General features: G+C 37.8%; 1 pseudogene; it reads left to right on the plus strand.

Moving 5' to 3' along the window:
• Positions 1–23498, plus strand: part of LOC138166361 (protein DBF4 homolog A-like) — a 94134-nt pseudogene that overhangs the window by 13128 nt on the left and 57508 nt on the right.

Below are 23498 nucleotides of genomic sequence, written 5' to 3' on the forward strand. Positions count from 1 at the left end.
AATTCCCACTATAGTACCTCATTACAATTTGTAGGTTACTCTGGGATTTCTAGTAGTTATGCCAGTAAGAAGGTAAGAGACTTGTCCTGAGGGAATGCCCAGATCACTGAATATGGAGACGACTCTATATCCCCTATTAAATGAATGAGGGTAGCCTCCTTTGATTGGCTGTATAACCAGAACAAGAGATATCTTTAAAATTGATCAAACTGAGCCAGTCCTTCTCTTTCTTTTTCTCTCTCTTTCCTGTTTGCTCATTTCTGCTTCCTCCAGAGTATAAAGACACACTACATGTGCCATGAACAGTGAGACTAGAAAACCTTCTTTCCCTTGTTCTCCCTCTCTTCCATATCATCTCCAAGAAATGGGTCTGGAGCATTTTTGTCTCTGTTCTGTGTCATTTGTTTTTTCCAAGTTCAAGTGCACATAGTGATTCCCAGAAGGCCCGCAGGACCTGGGACCTCACGGATGGAAGCCTGGGAGTTCATCCTTTGAGTTAGGATTCCAGGTGAGAGGCTGCAGCCAGCCAATCAAGCAGAGAAGCCCTGAGAAGCCAGGGTGGTTGGTGAAGAGAGGAATTATGCCTCCCATGGGGGAGTAAGTTTGTAAATTTGTGTTTATATGTTTTGAAGTAAACATTTCTATGTAAAAGCTAATATGATCAGGGCGGCCAGGTAGCACAGCGAGTAAGAGCACTGGCTCCAGTGTTGAGAAGACCTGAAGATCGAATCCCAGGCTCAGACACTTAGCACCCACCCAGAAACACCTGGGTGTGTAACCTTGAGCAAGTTACTTAACCCCAATTGCTTTAAAAAAAAATTAAAAAACAAAGCTAATATGATGTTAGCATCTAAGCAGAAGTGGAGTAGTAGCATCATCAGTGGGTGCTGGAGCCTTTTTTTTAACCTAGACACCTCCTAATCCCCCTTAAATGTACCAGTGGCAGGTCCTATTAATCTGAAAAGGTTTTAAGTTCTGTTGTGCAGATTGAGAGAGTATCTGAATTCCAACTTCAATACAAAAAGAATCATTCCCAGAATATGGCTACCAAGTGATTATTTTTTTTTTTTACTACAGCCACTATGAAATCAATTCCATTTAACAAACATTTGTAATGTAATGCCAAGGAAAGGCAACTTCCCAAGGTTCAAAATACCAGCATAGGTGCTCTCCATTTTATTCAGTGACAAATTAAGAACAGAGAAGATCAAAATATGACATCATTCAAAATACAGCATTTACTAAGTGTGATTAAATAATCTCCAAGTACTACCCCACCCCAGGACCTTACATTCATTCAATCAATTACAAAGTCCCTGTTCTAAATACTACTCCACCCCTAGGCTATACCTTCATTTAGTCCATCACAAAGCCCCTCTTCTCAAATGGAGATTAGTTTCCAATCATAAGTAAAGTACATTCATTTGTTCAATCATAGAACACAAAAAGGTCAAAAGTTCCCCACCCCTGGATCACAATTGAATCTACCCCAGAGTTACAACAAGTTTAAGCACAGCACTTAATACCCAAATGGAGATCTTTTCTTCATCTTGACAGGAGGCAAGTTCTCAGAAATCTTTGTTCCTGGGGAGACAAAGCTTAGCAAGGCCACAAGATACATTGCCAGTCTCTTCATTAATTCATCCTCTGTCTACAGAACAGTCCTAGGACCCCTGAAAACATTAGCAAAACCCTCTCCCAGGATTTCTGTAAACATAAAACAAGAAAATCCTTCTTCAGGGTTTCTGAACCAACAGAAAGGTTCCCAGACCCCTGCAACAACAGCACTGTCCTTCACCAGTGGACAGTATTCACTCTCTTAACTCACTTAGGACAGTAGCTCTTAACCAACAGCCAGGTTCCAGGACTTCTTCAACAACAGGACTGTCTTTCACCAGTGGACAAATCTGGCAAAACAACATCAAAACAGACAACGTACCAGCAAAACAGCCATGTCTCCTCAGTCCTTGGCAGCTCCGGGGGCAGGTCTCAAAAGTCCAGGGCAATTCAAAGTGGCCCTCAGCAATCCTCTCAGTCTCTCTCTGCCTCCACAAGGGTGCTGGTCCAAAAAGTTCTTCTGCCTCTCTCCTGTGTCTCTCCAGATCTAAGTCACCAGCTCCTCCCAGTTCAGCACTTTCTTTTCACTTCAACAAGTCCATCCCACAGGTGGGATTAACAAGCTCTGGGTTTTAACACAATCAGTTTGAAAACCAAGCCAATACAGGGGAATCTTTAAATGCCATTACTATCACAACATTTAATAGAACACTGTATTAGGCATAGAGAATATAAAGATTAAAATGAGACAGCCCTGCCCTCAAGGAGATGACATTTTACTAGAACAGGAGTCATTACCCCTTTGTTCATGGACACCTTTGGTAATGTAGAATAATGTTATAAAATTCGTGGGGTTACAAAGGAAAACAATTATATTGAAAGTGTTATCAAAGCTTTATTTTAAAGTTAATGAATAACATTTTAAGAATCCCTATGGTGGGGCAACTAGATGGCACAGCAGGAGAGGGTACAGTGACTTGTGTGGTCTTCAGATATCCACCAACTCACAAGGGTCCTCACACTATGATGGTCCACCAGCCCTGGAGTCAGGAGGACTTGAGTTCAATCCGACCTCAGACACTTAACACAGTCACTTAAGCCCAATTGCCCTACCTTTTCCCCTCCAAAAAGCAAAAAAAAAAAAAAGAACCTTGTGTTAGAAAAATATAACATGTACCCAAATAAGTTTAGTACAAGGAAAATCAAGAAGGCAGAGAGCACTAGAAAACTGGGGAATTGAGGGTAGATTTCATGGAGGTGGCATGTGAGTTGAAGGAAGAAAAGAATTCTGAGAGATAAAGTACATTCCAAGCATGGGGGATGTTTTGTGTAAATGCATTGAATCAACAGATAGAGTGTGGGGGAAAACTGAAACCTAGTTTGATGTAAGTGTTGGGTTTGTAAGGGAGAATGATATAAAGTAAATCTAGAAGAGTTCTGGAGAAAAAATAACTTTGTTTATATAGGTTTGGAAGGCTTCTGCATAGAGATGATACTTGAATTCATCATAGCTGATCAGGTCTCCAAGACAGCATAGGTAGAAAAGAAAAACCACAGGACAGAGCCTGGGACAGGAGTGGGGCCTCAAAGTCCCATGTGGCCTTCTAGGTCTTGGGTGCAGCCTTTTGACTGAGTCCAAGTTTTAAAGAACGAATCCTTTTATTGGGTGGAGTCAAGATGGTGGAGTGAAAGTAGTGACTCACTTGAGCTCTCCCAAAACTCCAGATACCTCTAAAAAGTGAATCTGAACAAATTCTAGAGCAACAGAATCCACAAGGAGATAGAGTGCGGCGAATTTCTAGCCCAAGACAGCCTGGAGGGTCGACAGGAACGATCTGTTGCAGCAGCCTGGGAGAGGAGCACAGTCCAGCACATGACCATTGCAAGACTTGACCATTGCAAGGCCAGAGCAGACCCCATCGCCGGCAACAGTGGCAGCTCCCAGACCTCTCAAGGCAGAATGGGGGAGTTCTGTCAAAACTGGGTGAGAGAAAAGCACAGTCCTACACAGGACCCCAGGCATGCCTTTGCACAGCCAGCGGAATTGGCAGACACCAGCACAGAAGGGTGTCCAGAGATTGAGCCTATCAATGCTCTAGTACAGCCTTTGGGGAGGAGGAGACCTCCCATGGCCAGAACACCCCTCCCCCACACCTCATGCTGTGAGCTTCAGTGTAACCCCACAGAAACAAAAAAAGACCTCACCTGGCCTCAGTACATACCAGTCATTTCCCGCTCAGCACCAGGTAAGCTGCAACATTATATAGCTTTTGGCTGCCAGAACCAGAGGCCACAGCACACAAAGCCAGTAACCAGGCCTCTAACCCCCAACTCAAGAAGCATGAGACAGAACCCCTTATGCCCCAGAAGCAGAGGTCCACTTTAAAAGCCAGTAAAAAGGCAATCACAATGAGCAAAAAGCATCCTAGAAAAGCAAAGACCATAGATTCTTACTATGGGGACAGGGAAAATCAAAACAAATTCAGAAGAGGACAGCATTAACACTATACCCACATCTAAAACCTCAAAAGGGAATATAGACTCGTCTCAAGTCCAGAAAGCATTCTTGGAAAAGCTCAAGAAGGTTTTTAAAAGTCAAATTAAAGAGGTAGAAGAAAAATTGATCAATTCCTTTAAAAATATGATTGACAAAATGGATGAAAAAATTCACCGAAGAGAACAACTCCTTAAAAAGTAAAATTGACCAAATGAATAAGGAGGTACAAAACCTAATTGGAGAAAACAGCTCCTTAAAAAGTAAAACTGACCAAATGGGAAAGGAGATACAAAAGCTAACTGAAGAAAGCAATTTTTTAAAAATTATAATTGGGCAAGTAGAAGCTAATGACTCTATGAGGCGTCAAAATCAAAAGAATGAATAGAAGAAAAGAAATCCTTTTTTTAAGGGGATTTGTTCTGTGAAGTTTGGATTCAGTCAAAGAGTCACACTTGAGAACCTAGAGGGCCATATGTGACTTCAAGGCCCCTGACCTGAGAGATCATCTATCTCTGATTAGGGAACAGGAGGGAACAGATCTAGTAAATAGGACTGAAAGTGGTCAAAAAGGTAGGAAAAGAAAGGAGAAAGACTGAAGATGAGAATGGGAGTAAGGGATAGGGCAGGAAGGAATGTTCAATGGAACAAACTTTTAGAAGAGACAGGAGAGGATGGGATTGAAGGTACAAATAGACATGGCTGATCTTAGCAAGGAAGCCAGTCACTTCTTCCTCAAATCAAGAGGAAAGGAGGAAAAAAACGGTTTAATAGGTAGAGTAGTTTTGAGATACAAGGTAAGAGAATTCATAACAAGGGGGGCCCCATTTTCTCAATAAAATAGAAGACAAGAAAATCTGATGAGATGGAGATGTAGGGATTTTGGAGACAGAAGTGAAGATCTGAAACCACCACTGAGAAAAGTTGGTTAGAGAGGCCATAGGTTCATCATGAATTTAGAACTGGAAGGTACCTCAGAAGTCATCAAATCTATCATTTTACAAATGATAAAACTGTAAGTCAGTGAATTTCAGTCAATTGCCCGGGATCAAACAGAGGGGAAAGACCAGCATTAGTCCCAGGATTCTGATCCAGAAATATTGCCATATAGTAGTGAGGAACCAAAGGATGTGATTTCTTGCAAAAGTATTTTAGGAATGCTAGGTTTAGAATCAGAGATCTTGGGTTCAAACTTTGGGTCTTCCACTTTATTACCTAATCAATTTGGATACAGTCTCCATGGCTTTATCTCTAGCTGTACTAGATAGTTTTAAAGTCTATTTTACTACTAAACCTATGATCTTATGAAACCAAGGTGGAGGTAATCCAGAGTTAAACACTGGCTGTGAAGCATCATTTTGAGGACTCCAACAGTGGGAGAAAAATGCTTTTCTTTGAGTGAATGGTCTAACACTTTCTGTTTTACATCATGTAATCTAAGGCTTCAATATAATTTTACAGGTTACTATCAGATTTTACTAAGACAAAAGGATGTTAACACATTCACCATTCTAAGAGGAGGGGGTGCCAAAAGTTGTTTTCTCATTAGACAAATTTACAGGACTGTTATAATTTTCCTCTTTCACATCTTTTTATTAAATGACTCTTCAGAAGGGTGAATAACTAATGATAGGATTATTTTTTTTGCTTAGTTTCACTGAGTATCATTTTCTACTTTGAGTTTTATTTTCTATATTAATATAATTTGAGATCTTTTCCTAGTATGTCTGTCAAATTTATCAGGTTAGCTCCCTTTGTCACAACCATCCTCATTCCAGAATTATATGATTGTGCTTAAATTTAAGGGTTGAATAATTTAGGCCTACAATATGATAAACAGGAGAAAGTCATTAGGGGATTTAAAAATCTAATATTCTACAGTTATGAGCTGTCCTTTATATAACAACCCATCCATGACAGGCATTCCTCTGTCACAGCTCTGATAAGTTGTCATGCAGACTGCTCCATTAGGAACAGAAAGAACAATGGTCACTGGTGTGCTGAAGGCAGCTCAGATGGACTCTCAAAAGCTAAATTTTTGGTGCGAGTATTTTGCCCCAGAAATCAGCAAGTGCTACAATCAGGGATTCAATTATTATACTGTTGATTATCTAGGACTTAAGAAAGTGATGGAGAACTGCTAATAATGCTGATAATTGCAGACTGAAGTTAAGCACATTACAAAATTGTCATGTGTATATTTTCTTTTAAGAGACCCAGTTGTTAAACATTTACCAGCACATCACTGGCTATGTTATGGTTTAGTGTCTGAAGAAATTCTCCAGGAGTTTAACTAGGGAGGTATGTTGAAAGCCTGTCTGGCAGCAGACATTGTCTCCAGTATCCTGTTACAATAGTGTCACTATAGTAGCTGCTAGTGTGCTCTCAAAGCCCTTCATCTAGGCAAGTGGCAGACTTAAGATCCTCACTCACATCCCTTCCTCGAGAGGCTAGCATTGGAAATGAGGATGAGGGTGGGGGTGGGGAGAGAGAGCTGATGGGGGCAGAGAGAGGGAGAGAGCTGCTACCCAAAGCTGTCCCCACATCACAGCTGTGGCTCTTTTTCTAGGTTTAAAAAAAGGGATAGAAAATAATTCTAAGGATATTTTTCTATATATAGTCTGTAAGGCTTATATTTTTAAAAAGGTTTATTTTTCTAAACAGTTTATTTTTTTTAAAGGCCCCTCTTCTGCTTGTATATCTCTATATGATTCTATTCCTACTCTAGTTTTGCTGAGTACCAGTCTTTGAAAGGGGAAATTCCTCCTCTCTCCTTATCTAGATCTAGGCAGCTAGGTGGCCAGTAGACTGGAGTCAGGAAGACCCTGAGTTCAAATCTAGCCTTGGGCACTAATTGTGTGACCCTGTGCAAGTCACTTAACCTCAGTCTGCCTCAGTTTCCTCATCTCTAAAATGGGGATAATATGTGAAGATCAAATGAGATAACAATTGTAAAATGCCTAGCACATAATAAGTACTATATAAATGTTAGCTATTATTATTGTCTGTGTATTAAAGAAATAGCACACTAAACATCTTGGATTTGTTTGGTCAACAAGTAATATCACATTTTAACTGGCTTAGAAATGAATGAAAATACTTAGGAAAAAAAGTAAGCTTCCAACTATCAGACTAAATACCTGACAGGACATTGAAATCAGGAAATGGATAGATTGACTAATGACAGGAAAATCTGGTTGTTGGTTTTTTTCTCTCAGAAGGGAGAAGGGAAAGAAAATGAGGATTGAGTCTTATGCTCCCAACTCACTCATTGGTTGGCATTTCAGGTCACCAAGCTGTTGTCCTAGGTGGGTGATCACTCCTAGTCATTCCTCTGGACTATGTCAAATAACTCTTTATCAGATTCTATGGTTCCGCTAAAGTCACATTATTATACTTCCTCCTTGCTCACACTCACAATGATTTCTTAATGTTGTCCTTCTTCCTGGAAGCCTATTTAACCTCAATACCAGGGACAAAACCTTAAGACACTGGAAATAATGGATAAAGTACCCAGGCTAGAGTTAGTTCCTCTCTCCTCAAGTGTCCTGAGTGTAATGCTCCTGTGGGTAAGGTTAAAAGATGGACTATCTTCACAAAGATGAAATGATAATTACCATCTGTCTAGATGATTTAGGTGGAAGGGAATGGATTAGATGTATCTTGAAGACTTGAATTTGGTGATTCTAAAAACCGTAAAGTAAGGAAAGAGCCTATTCTACATGACTTTTTAAAAAATATCTAAAAAAAAGGGGGAGGGTGGCTAGGTGGTGCAGTGAATAAAGCACCAGCCCCGGAATCAGGAGGACCCAAGTTCGGTTCCAGCCTCAGACACTTAACACCCACACAAAAAAAGTAACCTTGAGCAAGTTACTTAACCCCAACTGTCCTCCAAAAAAACCAAAATTAATTAATTAATTAATATCTGCCAAAACTTTTGAAACTGCCTCACAAATCTATATGAGAAACATTCACTTTTAGGCAAAGCAAACTAACAGTTATTATCTATTGATTTGTAATCCTACAGGTTTCCCAAACCCCATCTATGTAGAGACAAAAACCCATCTTGCAAGGTCCCAGAGAGCTCTGCCAGACAATTTAGTGACTAGGTAGGTCAGCCAAATTATTGCTGGCTTTAATTATCACTACCAGGGTTGCCACATTCTTTACCTGCAGCAGAAGAACAGTTAGAAATTTCTTTCTTTTGGGAAACACTCAAGGAAAAAGCCAAAGGAAGCACTGCCAAAGTGAACTTTCAAAGTTGAAACTGCCCTGGTCATTAGAACCATGTAAGTGAAAGAAAAAACAAACTTACACAAGAAAACACAGACAAAACTTATTGGAAAGTAAAAATTGATCTTCATATTAACTTCATCTAGAAAGCACTTGCTAATGTCCAAGGTAGTTAAATTTGAGAAGCATTTTATTTAGCAATGTACTAGGTACTGTTCTAGTAATGTAGAAAGACTAAAACAAAACAATCCCTACCCTCAAGGAGTTTACAGTCTACTGGAGGGTAGAGGGTGGGGTTTACAAGATGTTCACATGAAATATATTCAAAGTAATTTTGCAGGATGATCACAAATTTCACTGGAGGGGAAGTTGTCATGATATTATATGCACACACACACAAGCAGAGAAGCAAAAAAGGATGGAGGTAACAGGGATCAGAGGCATGCTCAATCACTAAGTTAATTTTCCTAAGTATATGTATATTCAAATCAATTCAACATTTATTAAACATCAACAGGGGCTAATATTTAATTAATTAATAATTAATATGCAAAATTAAAATAGGATATAGTCACTACCCTTAAGGAGCTTTCATTCTATGGCCTAACCGTATTTAAGAATGAATAATTCTTGGTCTACAAACAGAAAACATACTGATGGTTAATGTGAACAAGTTAGTATTATAAGGAGATAAGATCTAAGAGCATTTTAAAATTTTTACTGAGATTTTCATTTATACTTCACCTTTACTTCCAAATATGCCGCTCCCTACATCCCTACCCAACAAGAAATCCCTTGTAATAAAAAATAAAAAGAGAGGGAAAAGTAGTTCAGCAAAAATTATATAATCTTGGTATATTTTAACTGGGTTAAGGCATTATGTTATTTGGACCAGGTTAAATAAACTCTTAGAATATCAGGGCCTGAATGGGACGTGAGAAATTATTCTGTATAACTCATTTTAAAGACGAGGAAGCTGAATACTACCATTATCTCCTTCATTGAATTGAGTTAAGTTGAATGTTCTTAAGTAAAGTATGCATAGGCAGGGCAGTTGATGTGTGGGGCAGAAATATAGTAACTGATGCCAATAGCCCTTAATGAGGGTACCAGCCTTCCTTCCACTCTGTGGCTTCCTGTAGGCATTAGATAAAAGCAGGGAAAGCCCAGGTTTCTGGGCTGGTTTAAGCTGGTCCATTATACTGTGGTGATTAAGCAGTTGTGTGTGTTTTGGAAGAAAAAACTGCTAAATAGCCAGGTAAGACCTTTTTGTGGCAGAGCAACACAGCTCTGGGGAGTCTGGTTGTCTAGGAGCCTTTTCCTGTGTGTCTGTGTTGGTGTTCTCCTATGTTATGTATGTCCCTTGGGAAAATCTGCCCTAGTCTGTGCTATAAATTGCTTGTAGTTTAAGAATAGACTATACCAAAAAGTTAGAAGGTAAGGACTCCATGTCCTAAAAGGAGTTACAGCTACACCATTGATAACATCTTCTGAACCTTTCACTAATCTCTTGGATGTGCCTATGTCAAGATTTGTTGATACCTGGTAGTCAGTTGTTGTGGGAGGACCCTGACACTGAGATTCAAATGGGGTCAATGACTTACCCAAAGTCACACAACACTGGCAAAACCAAAATTTTTCTGATTCTCAGCCTTCTCAGTATTCTCTTTCCACTATGACTTGCTACCTACTAGCTAGCTGGTATATCAATATAGAATACTTAGCCTGGAATTTTCCTTTTAATTATCACACATTCTCCCTTGTTTCACTATTTGCATACATCTTTGCCTCTCTACCAAATTTCAAGTACCTTGAAAGATTCCAAAATATCAACATAGTACCTTGCACATAGTTGGTGTTTGATATTTGTTGAGTTTGTATTATTGTGTTGAAATGACTTGTGTGTGGAGATTGCACATATGTAGACTGAGGAGAATTCTCAAGAAACTCAGAATCAGAATTAAACAACAAAGGAAACAAAAGAAAAACTATCACAATAATTCAGAAATGAATGGGTCACATCAGAAGGTGACATTTTTCCTTTCCATGGTTTCTAGAATAAAGGTGTCAAACTTGCTCCCAGAGACCATAAGCAGTCTCTCCCAAGTACAGCCTAAGCTATATTAAAATGTAAATTGGGAAATATTTAACACAATAAATAAAAATATAAACAACACAGATGTATTTGTGGTTTTTCTCAGTCAATATGCAGACAAAGCTTCTATTTTTAATCATGTTTGATATCACTTTTCTAGAACATGAAAGAAGAATATTCAGCAGCTGGCCTTAAGGTCAGAGGATCACAAGATGACATATTTAAGGTTGGAAGAGATCTCAAACCAACCCCCTCTTTTGCAGATGAGGAAACTGAGCTAGAGTGGTAAAGTGACTTGTCCATGATCACACAGTTTATCTTGAAGACAGGAATACTTTGTAATATTGTGAACATTATACTAGTAACAAGAAACAATGTAGAGATGACCTCAAAGCCAGGAAGACGTGTGTTCAAGTCTTACCTCTAATACCTCTAATTACTCTTACACACTTAACTCTCAGTGCCTCAGATAACTCTTTAAAACTATAACTTGAATTGGTAAAGGAAGTTTCCCCACTGGAAATTCCCTGTACTGATGAAATCATAGAGACAAGTGACTCAAAATTTCCTTCTTGGTAGACTTTCGGTGGAAATATAAACTGCCCAATTGCCCTGTCAGCATTTATAGTACTTAGAACAAGCACCTGGCTCAGAACCAGACAAAGAACAATGTTGGATAAGGAGATTAAGTTATGGAAAACAGCACCGACTGATTGGCTCTTTATAGTGAAAGTAGATATCCGTGGGAGCAGATTTTTTCCAGCTGTAACTTTTTTGTTGCACAATTTCCCAAATAGAGAACCCCAGTGCCGTGCTACAGTTTTCAAAGAAGACTTCTGATTCACAGGAAACCTGAGCCAGCATGTTGCCAATTTTGTTTTTTTGGAGTAATATTTAAGGTTATTATGAGGTGACCTCTTCTTTTAACTTCTCTAAGTTTAGCAAAATATTGCAGCCTTCACAGTTAGTCACATAGAAATGCAGTGACTGTTTACTGATGAATTGTGTTCTTTCTATTGTTTTGTCTTAGGGCAAATTTTGCACAGAGAAGCTAGCCATCTCTGAATATCATATTCTTTCTTGAATATAAGAGGAAAAACTGTAACTTTCCTAAAAGCCACTTATCTCTTGATTACACATGTTTCTAGGTGTGACCATGAAGAGGAACTAGGAAAAAGAACAGCCAGAAACAATTTGGCAAACTGTGAGGCTATATAATTTTTAAAGGACCAAGCACTGGTAAATCAGATAGAAAGGCATCAACTCTACACATATCCAAATGTTAAATTTCAATCTCAGGATGAAAATTAGGGTCACTTTTAATGGATGCCACAAGCTAAAATCATCCTAGACTAGATTCTCAGAAAGACATCTAATAATTTCACTGTTGTTATGCAGAGAGTCAGAAAGTAAACAACCCCCACCCCATCTCTACTCACCTACCTGGTATCAATGTTGACAAAACCTCAGCCTTTGTTCCTAGTTTCTTCAGTCATGGTATATACATTGATGAATGATTTCTTAGGCTAAAAAGACATCAGAGAAAACCCAAAATTCAGGCACACATTCCATATATTTCTTTTTTTTTTAATTAAATTTTCTTTTTTCAATTAATGAGCATTTCTCTCAACCTCCTGTTTACCCAAGGGAGGAAAAAGCAAATTTGTTACTTTTTTCCCTTTTTTACATTCTCAAGAATGGGAAAGGAAAATATGCAATAATTGACCTCAGTTATAGGATCACATATTTTAGAGCTGGAAGGGACCTCAGATCATCTAGTCCAATTCTCTCATTTTACAGATGAGGAAACTTCAGAAAAGTAAAGTGACTTACCCAAGGTAAATTCATTTTTAAAAAATACAGATCTGTTTTGGGAAAGTTTGGGAATAATTAAGGGGAAAAATCATCAAAGGGACAAAGAGGCTAGCTGTTTTGCTCCTTGTCAGGAGGAATGATGTGAGGCGGTTAAATAAATCCTCAGCAAGGAAGTCTATTCTTATACACACACTAGTTTTATTATATGACTTATTTTATTTCTTTAATATTTTTTAATATACCTTTTAAAGTATGGAGTAAAAATATGAAATATACAAAGTTAGCTGACATCAGTTGAACAAAGGTTTAGAACAAAAGCTAAGAACACTGTACCATCTAGCCTGGAAAAAAATTTCAGCAGTAATCATTATCTGATACAACAGGAAAGGAAAACTGTTCCTGTCTCTTTGAAGCCTCCCTTTTCCACTTCAAAGCACCTCACCAACTCTTCAGTTGGGAGGAATCCTTTCCTAACTTTAACTGACACACAGATTCTACAGTTAAAGAGGCTACTTGACAATATCTAAAATTAAGGCACAGTGACCTGACACCAGAGATGATTATGGACTTAGCCCACAGACCTGGACTGGAACGACCAGGGCAGGGAGTGACAACCAGGAAAAAGCCCTGAGCTTGTACAGCTTATCAGTTAGCTGATAAGGACTAAGGCCAGCAATGGTCCATCAGAGCTCCAACCAGGGCAAGCATGCAATTGTTTTACCCAGACCCAAACTGGGACAAATTGGTAAAGCTCAGACCAGAAAATCATATCATACCATGCAATAGATCAGATCACTTAGGGACTACTCAAAGTTTGCAGCTCTGTGGCTTAAGCTACTCTTGAGATAATTGAAGGATATAGCACTCAAATCTGGAAAAAGCAAATGAAGAGCTTCAGATCATACAGATTAAGACCTTACATGGCCCCAGCATTCATTATCTCCAGAAACAAGTAGAACTTGACTCTAAAACAAAGTTTCTATTTGGGAAGTGAGGCTGAAAGAATGAGTAAACAAACAAAAAAGACTCCCACAATAGGATATTTTCTGGAGCCAGGGTTGCCCCAGACACAAACCCAGAAGAAAAGAATAATTCCACAAAATCTACAAGCAAAGCCCCAAAGAAAAACACAGCATTACCACAAACTCAACTAGATTCCTGGAAGAAATGAAGGAAAAGTTTGCAAATAATAAGTGAATAAAAGTTCTATAGAAAACTGGAAAAGAAATTGAAACTCTGAAAGAAAGACTTGGAAGGGGAACTAATAGATTACTATAAATGGTACAAAAGTTTATCTAAGATTAGAATGTTCCTGATATTAGAATAAAGCAAGTAGAAATCAATGATTCCATGAAATAATGAGAAAAATGTTTTAAAGTGAAAAAATGGGGAAAATAGAAGAAAATGTAAGGTCCTTGTAATGTAAATGCAAATTTAAACATCTTCCCTGCCCCTAGGCCCTTTGATAGGCTTAAGAGACTCTGAGAACCTTCCTTGATTTGAAAATATACTCTGCCTCCTAATAGGCTGAATGTGGTCACATGGAGACTGTGGCAGGAGGCTTGGTTTTCAGGAATGCCCACACCTTTATGTTGTGTGATTAGGCAGTGGGTCAAGAGGGTGGTTACATTCTCTGAGCCAGGAGAAGTCTATATAATCCCTGATGTGAGGCTTTTCTTTGGGTCTCACTTTAAGAAGTGTTGTGTGATTTGACCAGATGAGACTCTGGGCAGCCATTGTTGAGAGCCCCCCAGCTTTGAAAACCCAGATGTTGATGCTTCCCTCTCTGGTAACTGTTATTAGGTATGGATATATGTAATGGTTGGACAGTTTGGAAGCCTGTCTGCTGAAATGTTCTTGTAACTTATGCTTGTAACCTCTGTGTATTCTGAAGTTTGGGGTGCTGACCTTTTGCCCCTGAACTAGGTAAACTATATGTGTTTGATTGATTAAAGTAAGCTTGTTAACCCTTTTTGAGCTGCTTTCCTTTAGCAAAGCAGATCTAAGAACCTGTGCTGGCAGCCACCCTGGGGACGCTGGGGTGCTTGCTGCTTTCAAAATACAGCATTCACCAAGTGTAATTCAATAATTTCCAAGTACTACTCCACCCCTGGATGTTACATTCCTTTAGTCAATCACAAAGTCCCTCTTCTAAGTACTATTCCACCCCTAGGCAGTACATTCATTTAGTCAATCACAGAGCACAAAAAAGTCAAAAGTTTCCCACCCTTGGATAACAGCTAAATAGGCCATATGCCCCAGATTTACAACAAGCTTAAGCACAGCATTTAATACCCAAAGAGAGGTCTTTTCTTCATCTTAACCCAAGGCAAGTTCTCAGCAATCTTTGTTCCTGGGGAGACAAAGCTTAGCAAGGCCACAAAATACATTGCCAATGTCCTCATTAATTCATTCTCTGTCTGCAGAACAGTCCTAGGACCCCTAAAAACATTAGCAAAACCCTCTTCCAGGATTTCTGTAAACATACAACAAGAAAATCCTTCTTTAGGGCTTCTGAACCAACAGCAAGGTTCCAGGACGTCTGCAACAACAGCACTGTCCTTCACCAATGGATGCAATTCATTCTCTGTCTGCAGAACAGCCTCTGGACCCCTGAACCAGCAGCAAGGTTCCAGCACCTCTGCAACAACAGGACTGTCCTTCACCAGTGGACAAATCTGGCAAAACAACATCAAAACAGACAGACATGTCTCCTCAGTCCTTGGCAGCTCTGGGTGGCAGCTCTAAAAAGTCCTGGGCAGTTCGAACTGGCCTTCAGCAATCCTCTCCATCTCTTTGCCTCCATGATGCTGCTTCAAAAAAATTCTTCTGTTTCTCTCTCTGCTTGTGCCTCTCTAAATTCACATCACCACCTCCTCCTAGTTCAGCCCTCTCTTTTCATGTCAACAAGTCCATCCCACAATTGGGATTTACAAGCTCTGGGTTTTAACATAATCAATATAAAAACCAAGCCAATATAGGGGGATCTTTAAATTCCATTATTATTACAGTCCTTTATATCAAAAAGAGCTCATATGGGAAATAGCCAATGAAGAAAAACTCTAAGAGACATTGGGATTTCTAAAAACCAAAAGATCTCAAATTCAAAATATCATAAATAAAAATTGCCCAGTCCTATTAGAACTCGAAAACAAAGTGAAAATTGGAAGAATATGCCAGTCACCTCATAAAAGAAAATCCCAAATGAAAACTGTCAGGAATAACAGGAAAAATTCAGAGCTTTCAGATCAACGGGGGGAAAATGCTGTAGGCATTCAGAAAGGGAGCATTCAAATAACAAAGAGGTACAATCAGAACCACAAGATTTGGCAGCTACTATGGCAAAGGAGCAGAGAGTTTATAAAGTTATCCAAGAGACAAAAGATATAGGTTTAAACCAAGAATTACTTGTTATAAAGAGAAATGGACAATTAAGCTCTAATAGTTTGAAATATCAGTGTACCCCCATTCAGACCCAGCAAAAGAGTATTACTGTTGAGGGGAGACAAACTTTTGATGAAATAAAAGACTTCCAAGCATTCCTGATAAAAGGATCAGAGTTAAACAGAAACTTTGAAATGCAAACCCCTCAGGCAAGAGAAACATAAAACAGTAAATTGTATGAGCAATTGGAAGACACCACAGAAGGATGATGTGTTTACTTTTTAATAAGGGGAGAGGTAACAAGTATGTCCCCAGAACCCTAATGTCATCAGGAGGAATATATGATTAAGACAGAGGGGACTGGGAATGGTTTAGTTATGTTTTGATGATATTGAAAGAAAAAAAGGAAAGTGGGGTAAGGAAAGAATGTAGTAGGGAAAAAAGGAGGAAGAAGGATAAAGGAACTTATTTACTTCATAAAATTGGAGTATGAAAGTAGACTAAAAATATAGTAAGTAGAAACAAGTGTGGGGAGCAGACATTAAAGCAACTTCATTTTGATCTACTAATCAAAGCAAAGTCAAGCACTCAGTTTGGTGTAGAAATACATTTAACTCAATAAAGAAACAGGATTAATGGGGAAATGCAATAAGAGGAAGAATAGATTCAGGGAGTGAATAGTCTTAAGGAAAACAAACTCTAACCTATGGGCATGAATCATGAAGAGGAGTCTAAAAGAAAAGGAGGGGGGAGAGATAAGAACCTATTACTGAGATACAGGAGAAGGAAAGAGAAAAAAGACAAAAGAACAGAAGCAGATTGTATCAAGTAAAGACCACTGAGTACACACAACTCTCACCATAAATTTCTTTGGAAAGGAGGGACAAGGAGCTAGGAAAGAAAAATGCATAAGAGAATAGGATGGGAGGTAATATGTAATTAAATATGACAGCTGTGAGTGGAATGAATTCATCCATAAATGGAAGAAGATAGTAGAATGATTAGAAAGAAATTATCTTGAAACATAAGAATTCACACAGAACTAAAATCTGTTATACTTGAGCTGAACTCAACAAAACAGAGATACCAATCATGATTTCAGATCAGGCAAGAGCAAAACTATATTTTATTAAAGGATATTAAACAGGAAAACTATTATGCTGAAATGAAAACAAATTAATATCATTTACTAACATAATGAATGATATGGAATGAAATGGCATCAAAATATTTAAGGAAAATAAACAGTAAAACTACAATAGTTGAAGATCACAAATGTAACCCCTTCAGACCTAGACCCTTCTAGCCAAAAATAAATAAAATTGAGACAAGTTAAGGACCTGGGTGGAATTTTAAAATAATTAAATATGATAGATCTCACCCTGGTGGAAGCTCTTATCATTCATGCCTGGAGTACTGCAATAGCTTGATGATTACTCTCCTTGCTTTAAGTCTCTCCCCATTGTAGGCCATCCTCCATTCAGCTTTCAAATTGATATTCCTAAAGCTCAGGTCTGATCATATCACCTCCTCAATCCCTTTATTTAGTAAACTACAATGGTTTCCATCACCTCAGGATAAAATATGAAATTCTTTTACTTTCAAAGTCTAGTGCTAGTCTAGTTCTAGTATTCTTACACCTTACTTCCCTTCACCCCCTCCCCCACTTATTCTGCAATCCAATGGGACTAGCTTCCTTGTTGTTCCTCAAACACAACACTCCATCTCCCAATTGTGACTATTTTCACCAGTTGTTCTCCATAGCTGAACTGTTCTTTTTTTCTCATTTAGATCTCTTAGTTTCCTGGATTCCTTCAAATGTCAGTTAAAGTCTCACCTCCCACAAGAAGTCTTTCTTAATCTTAGTACTTTTCTTCTATTGATTATTACCAATTTATCCTGTATATATCTTGTTTGTAGATAGTTGTTTGCATGTTGTCTCCTCCATTACACTGTGAGCTCCTTGGGAAAAGCACCTCTTTTCCCCCATTTCTTTGTATCCCTAGGGCTTAGCACAGCGTCTGGAACATAGTAAGTGCTTAATAAATTTGTGTTGTCTTGAATTGACATGAATTTCTTGGTTACTAAATGGGGATAGAGAAGGACACACATTTCTGACCACTGTATGAAACCTTTATAAAAACTAACCATCCGTAAGGGCATAAAATCTAACAAAATAATGCAGCAAAGCAGGAAAATTAAGCATCCTTTACTGACCACAATGCAATAAAAATTATATTCAATAAAGGGTCACTAAATAAAGGATTAAAAATTAATTGAGGACTAAATAATAATCTTAAAGAATTTGTGAATCCAAGAAAATCATAGAAACAACAAATAATTTCATCAGTTAATGATAAGAATGAGAAAATACACCTAAATTTTGTGGATGCAGCCAAAGCAGTCCTCGGGGGGAAAAAAAATTTATCTCTTTTTTTTTTAAAGATTAAAGTTAAGTAACTTGCTCAAGTTTAAAATTTAAAGTTAAGTAACTTGCTCAAGGTTACACAGCCAGTTATTTCTGGGTACTAAGTATCTGAGTCCAGATTCAATCCCAGGTCATCCCGACTCTGGGGCCGGTGCTCTTACTCACTGCACCACCTGGCTGCCCCAATTTTTATTTCTTAACAGTTTCATTAACAAAAGTAAGAAATATTGGATCAATTAATTAAGCATGCATCTAAAAAAATCCTACAGAGTCAACAAATTCTAAAACACTAATTAAACAACAAAATATAAATTCCAAAAATCAAAGAAGAGATTAACAAAAGTGAAATCAAAAAAATTAATAAGACTATGAGCTGCTTTTAAAAAGACTAAAAAATAGATAATCATTAGCTAATTTTACTTTTTTTAAAGAAAGAGGGAAACAGAATTACCAGTATCAAAAATGAAAAAGAATTTACAGAAAGTGAAGAAATAAGGGAAGTCAGTAGAAACTTTTTTGTCAGCCATATACCAATATAACCAACAAATTCAATGAAATAGATGAATATTTATAAAAATACAAATTTTTCATATTAAAAGAAGAGGAAATAGAGAATTCAAATAATTTGATCTCAAAAAAAGAAATCGAACAAATCATAGATGAATTTTCAAAGAATAAAACCCTGGGATCATCTGATTTTACAAAAAAAAAATCTGTCAAAAGTTCAAAGAATGAATAATTCCAAACTTCACAAATCATTTTCAAAGATACCAAATTTTTTTTTTTATGATACAAATATGGCCTTAATGTCTAAGCAAGGAACCAACAGAACAGAAAAATAAAGTAGACAAATATTGTTAATGACTATCAGCACAAATTTTTTAGAAAAATATTAGCAAAGATATTACAGCAATACATGAAAAAGATTATACACTATAACTAGATTGGATTCATACAAGGAATACAGAGTTAGGTCACCATTAAGAAAACTATAAACAAAACAGATCATATTAATAACAAAAACGACAAAAGACCTTATGTTTATGTGAATAGATACAGAAACAGCTTTCGACAAAACACAATACTCACTTGTGTAAAATAAATAAATAAATAAATGTTCCTCAGCATATCAAGATTTTCTAAAACCAAGAGATTGTATTACATGTGTGTGGGATACAGAGAAGACCTCCCTCTTAGTTACTGAAGATTGAAAGTAAAATTCTAGGTTTCTTCTTCTACAAAATACACTCATTTATTTAAAATTCTGCCCCATCACCAGAAGAGTTTTCATTTTTGTGCCTTTTGTCTTATTATTTGGTGGGGGGAGGTAGTTTATTTCACACATAATACCTCACACTTGCTCTAGAGACCAAGAAAAAAATTTCTTTTTTAATTTGGTACCTATTAAGCTTGAGTTTTAATTTAATTTAATTAAGTCAACCCAAATTTACTACTCAGAGACCTCTCAAACTGAAGGTAGAAAGATTTATTAGAATCTCATGAGAAGTGGGAGGTCCAGTCACTGGAAAATATCCAGGGAGAGGAGGCCAAGGTACAGAAGCAGAAACTGGGTTAAAATAAGCAAGGGTTACCCACCCCTCCCAAACATTAACCTAATTATTACTAATGAGGCTCTAATCTTGTTAGATAACATACACAATACATGAGGTCCACTACACAAGCACAGTAACAACTTCAGAATACTGAACCCCCTTCAGTCCAACCTAGATGTCTCCTTATCTGGGCTTTCCCAAGGCTTTCTGATTGGTCAAATCCACCTGCTGCTGCCAGTTCCTTTTATCTACATTATTTCATTTTAGTATTATCTAGGAGTTCTCTGGGAACTGGGAACTCAAACTTCTTCCCAAGGCTACTGTCTAGTACTTTTTATCAGTAGTCTTGTTTCAGCAATTCTTGCAGTTCTATAGAAACTTAACCTTTTGCTACCTCTCACACTACCATTCCTTTCCCCAAACTAAAAACACCTCTAATTTGGTCTCAAGAGTTAATCCAATCCATAACTCTTACATTACCTTGAAATAAACAATAACTTACATATATATATATATGGGGAAACAATACTGAACTTAGTTACAAAATACAAGGAAGTAATGAGAATGTGTGTGTGTGTGTGTGTGTGTGTATATATATATATATATATATATATATATATATATATATATATATATGATATTCAGAATGGGGAAACTTCACTGCAAGTTATCCCACACACATATATTGGGAATAAAATACTCTTATAAGAGTAGAGGTAAAGCAAGACTGTCCTTTATTACCACCATTATTTGATATTGTGCTAGAACTCCTACGTATAACAATAGACAAAAAAAGAAATTAAGGGAATATTCATAGGCTGGACACAAAATTCTCACTTTTTGCCCATGGTTAGAGTGTCAATTTTTAAAAATTTATCTAAAATTTATTAATGGCAGAAAAGTTTCAGTCTATGAAAAAAATTCACACTAATCATTAGCATTTCTTCATAATACCAACAAACTCAAACAGGAAAAGATAGGATTATAAATTTTATTCCAAATAATTACAGAATATTTAGCATATGTATTCAACTAAGGAGCAAGTGGATAGAGAAACAGGCCTGGAGTCAGGAAGACCTGAGTTCAGATCCAGCCATAAACACTTAATAGCTATGTGACTGTAAGTCAAGGTGTGATCATTTTTAATTTAAAAATTAATTTTAAAAATTAAATTAAATTAAATTTTTAAAAAAAGTCAAACTGGGAGGGGAAGTCCCTCAGTGTTGCTGGCCAAAAGAGAAACAATTACTATTTGCATTCATTCTGAGCCATCTGGGCATAAAAAATAACTATTAAGTGGTGTTTGGGCAGGGACCTATTGTTTGCCAATCAATGAGATCCAGAGTGAACTGGGTTTAAGGCATGGTCTTTAAGGAAGAAATCTAACCAGCAAACCCCAAGATAACTAAGTAGCTTTCAGCCATCAAAATTTGCCTTCCTTTAGACCAAACAACCTCAGGTAAGGGCATGATACCCCAAGTAGGGGACGGAAAGGAGAGAGGGGGAAGCAGCTGAGTTGCCCAAATGTAATTGACCAGTTGGGTCCCCATTAGGGCAACTCAGACTACCTCCAGGTTGTGGTTGTGCCATCAGGAAGATGATGCCATGACTTGCAATGAATTGGATTTGAAAGAGGGAGGGCTGTACAAAGTCACCAGTCTTACTTTCTCCTCTAGAGCCATCTAGGTCTAATGGCCAGATATAGATCAGGACAACTGAACGTGGCCCAGAATGAAGTAGGATATTATTTGATAAACCCAAAGACCCCAGCTACTGGGGTCAGAACTATTTGAAAATACTGGAAAGCAATATGGCAGGAATTAAGCTTAAATCAACTTCTTACACCATATAATAAAATACACTCCAAATGCATACATGAAATTAGGGAAACAAGGAAGAAATTACCTTTAGGATCTATGGATAAAGGAATAATTCTTGGTCAAACAAGAAATAGAAAGGGTCACAAAAGACAAAATAACTGATTACCTAACATTTAAAAATTCTCAATTCCAAAAATTTAAAAAGTCTCAATTCCAAACTATACAAGGAACTGATTTAAATATAATAAGAATAAGAGCCATTTCCCAACTTATAAGTATTCTTAGACAGTTCTCTAGGCAAGAAATATGAGTCAATTACAGCCATGTGAAAAAATACTCCAATCACTAATGATTAAAGAAATGCAAATTAGGCAGCTCTCAAATTCTACCACTTACCCATCAGATTGGCATGCTTGTTGAAAGTTCTGAGAACCTGAGAAAAAACAGCTTTTCAGACAAATATACTTAAAGGACCTATTTGAAAGCATCTAAGAGGGAAAAACACTAGTTTTCCTTCAGCTAATCTGCACATTAATGTTTTCTTGACTTTTGAATTTGTTTCTAGGAGACTGAATCAAAGAACTATTTGGAGACTATGGGACCATTGAATAGCAATTTGTGTTGTATCTGACAGACAGTTTTGGACTTTCTTATCATAAGGTAGAGCTGAATCATTTCACACCAGGAGAAGTTCACACCAGTTTTGAAGAATAGCAAGTAAAGTCAAATGAGGAGAGGAAAGGAAAGGGAAGGGAAGGAAGATAAGGGGAGGGGAGGGGAGTGAAGGGGAGCAGAGGGGAGGGGAAGGGAAGGGAGGGGAACTGCAGATGGAAAAAGTACAGAAGTTAAGTGGAACCAGAAGAAAAGATGATCTGAACACAAAGCTAAGAGAAAAGCTTAGAGCCTTCCTTCTCCCTTCCTAGCACCTTGACACTGAGCTGAGAAGTGAGAAGACAAGCTTTGTTTGAAGGAAAGAAAATCCCTCTGCTGTGGTTGAAGAGTTGACTGACTTCATCTGCTGAGGGGAAACACAGGAGGGTCAATTTCACTGCTTCCTACCGCCCATTCTGGCTAGAGAGGAAGAAATCCTTTATGCCCACAGTGCAGACCTGCATAATTCTAAAGAATCTAGGTTTAAAAGCTTAGGTTTGTCGTTGTTGTTGTTGTTTGTCCTTCATTCTCAAAGAGGACCATGACATCAGGGAGATGATGACATGACTTGCAGTTGACTTTGATTTGAGGGAGGGAGAGCTGTGCAAGGTCAATCTCACTTTCTCCTCCAGAGTCACAAGAATTTTTTCATTTCATGACTGCAGTCACTGTCTGCAGTGATTTTTGGGTCCAAGAGCATAAAATCTGATACTGCTTCCATTTCTTCTCCCTCTATTTTCCAAATGATAGGACCAGTTGCCAGAATTTTAGGATTTTTTGTTTTTTGGTTTTTTAGTTAAGCTTCAAGACAGATTTTACATTCCTCTTTTTCTCTCATCAAAAGGCTTCTTAATTCTTCTTCACTTTCTGCCATCAGAATGTTATCATCTACATATCCAAGAGCACTGATATTTCTCCCAGTGACCTTAACTCCAGTTTTGGATTCATCCAGCCTGACATTTCATATGATGTGTCCTACATATAAGTTAAATAAATAAGATGACAATATATATACCCTCATTGTACTTTTCCAGCTGTTCCATGTTCAGTTCTAACTGCTGCTTCTTAGCCCACATACACCTTCCTCAGGAGACAAGTAAGATGAAGTAGTACTCCCATCTCTTTGAGAATTTGACACATTTTGTTGTGATCCACACAGTCAAAGGCTTTAGTGTAGCAAATGAAACAGAAGTAGATGTGTCTCTTTCACCATAATCCAGCAAATGTTGGCAATTTGGTCTCTAGTTCCTTTGCCTCTTTGAAAATCAGCCTGCTTAGGGGCGGCCAGGTGGCTCAGTGAGTAAGAGCACCGGCCCCAGAGTCGAGATGACCTGGGATCGAATCCGGGCTCTGATACTTAGCACCACACCCAGAAATAACTGGCCATGTAACCTTAAGCAAGTTACTTAACCCCAATTGCTTTTAGAAAGGAAGAAAGAAAGAAAGAAAGAAAGAAAGAAAGAAAGAA

Source organism: Petaurus breviceps, unplaced genomic scaffold (assembly GCF_028583685.1).
Source record: "Petaurus breviceps papuanus isolate PSGF00001 unplaced genomic scaffold, PetGlider_PUasm1.0 221, whole genome shotgun sequence".
In the NCBI taxonomy this organism is placed as follows: domain Eukaryota; kingdom Metazoa; phylum Chordata; class Mammalia; order Diprotodontia; family Petauridae; genus Petaurus; species Petaurus breviceps.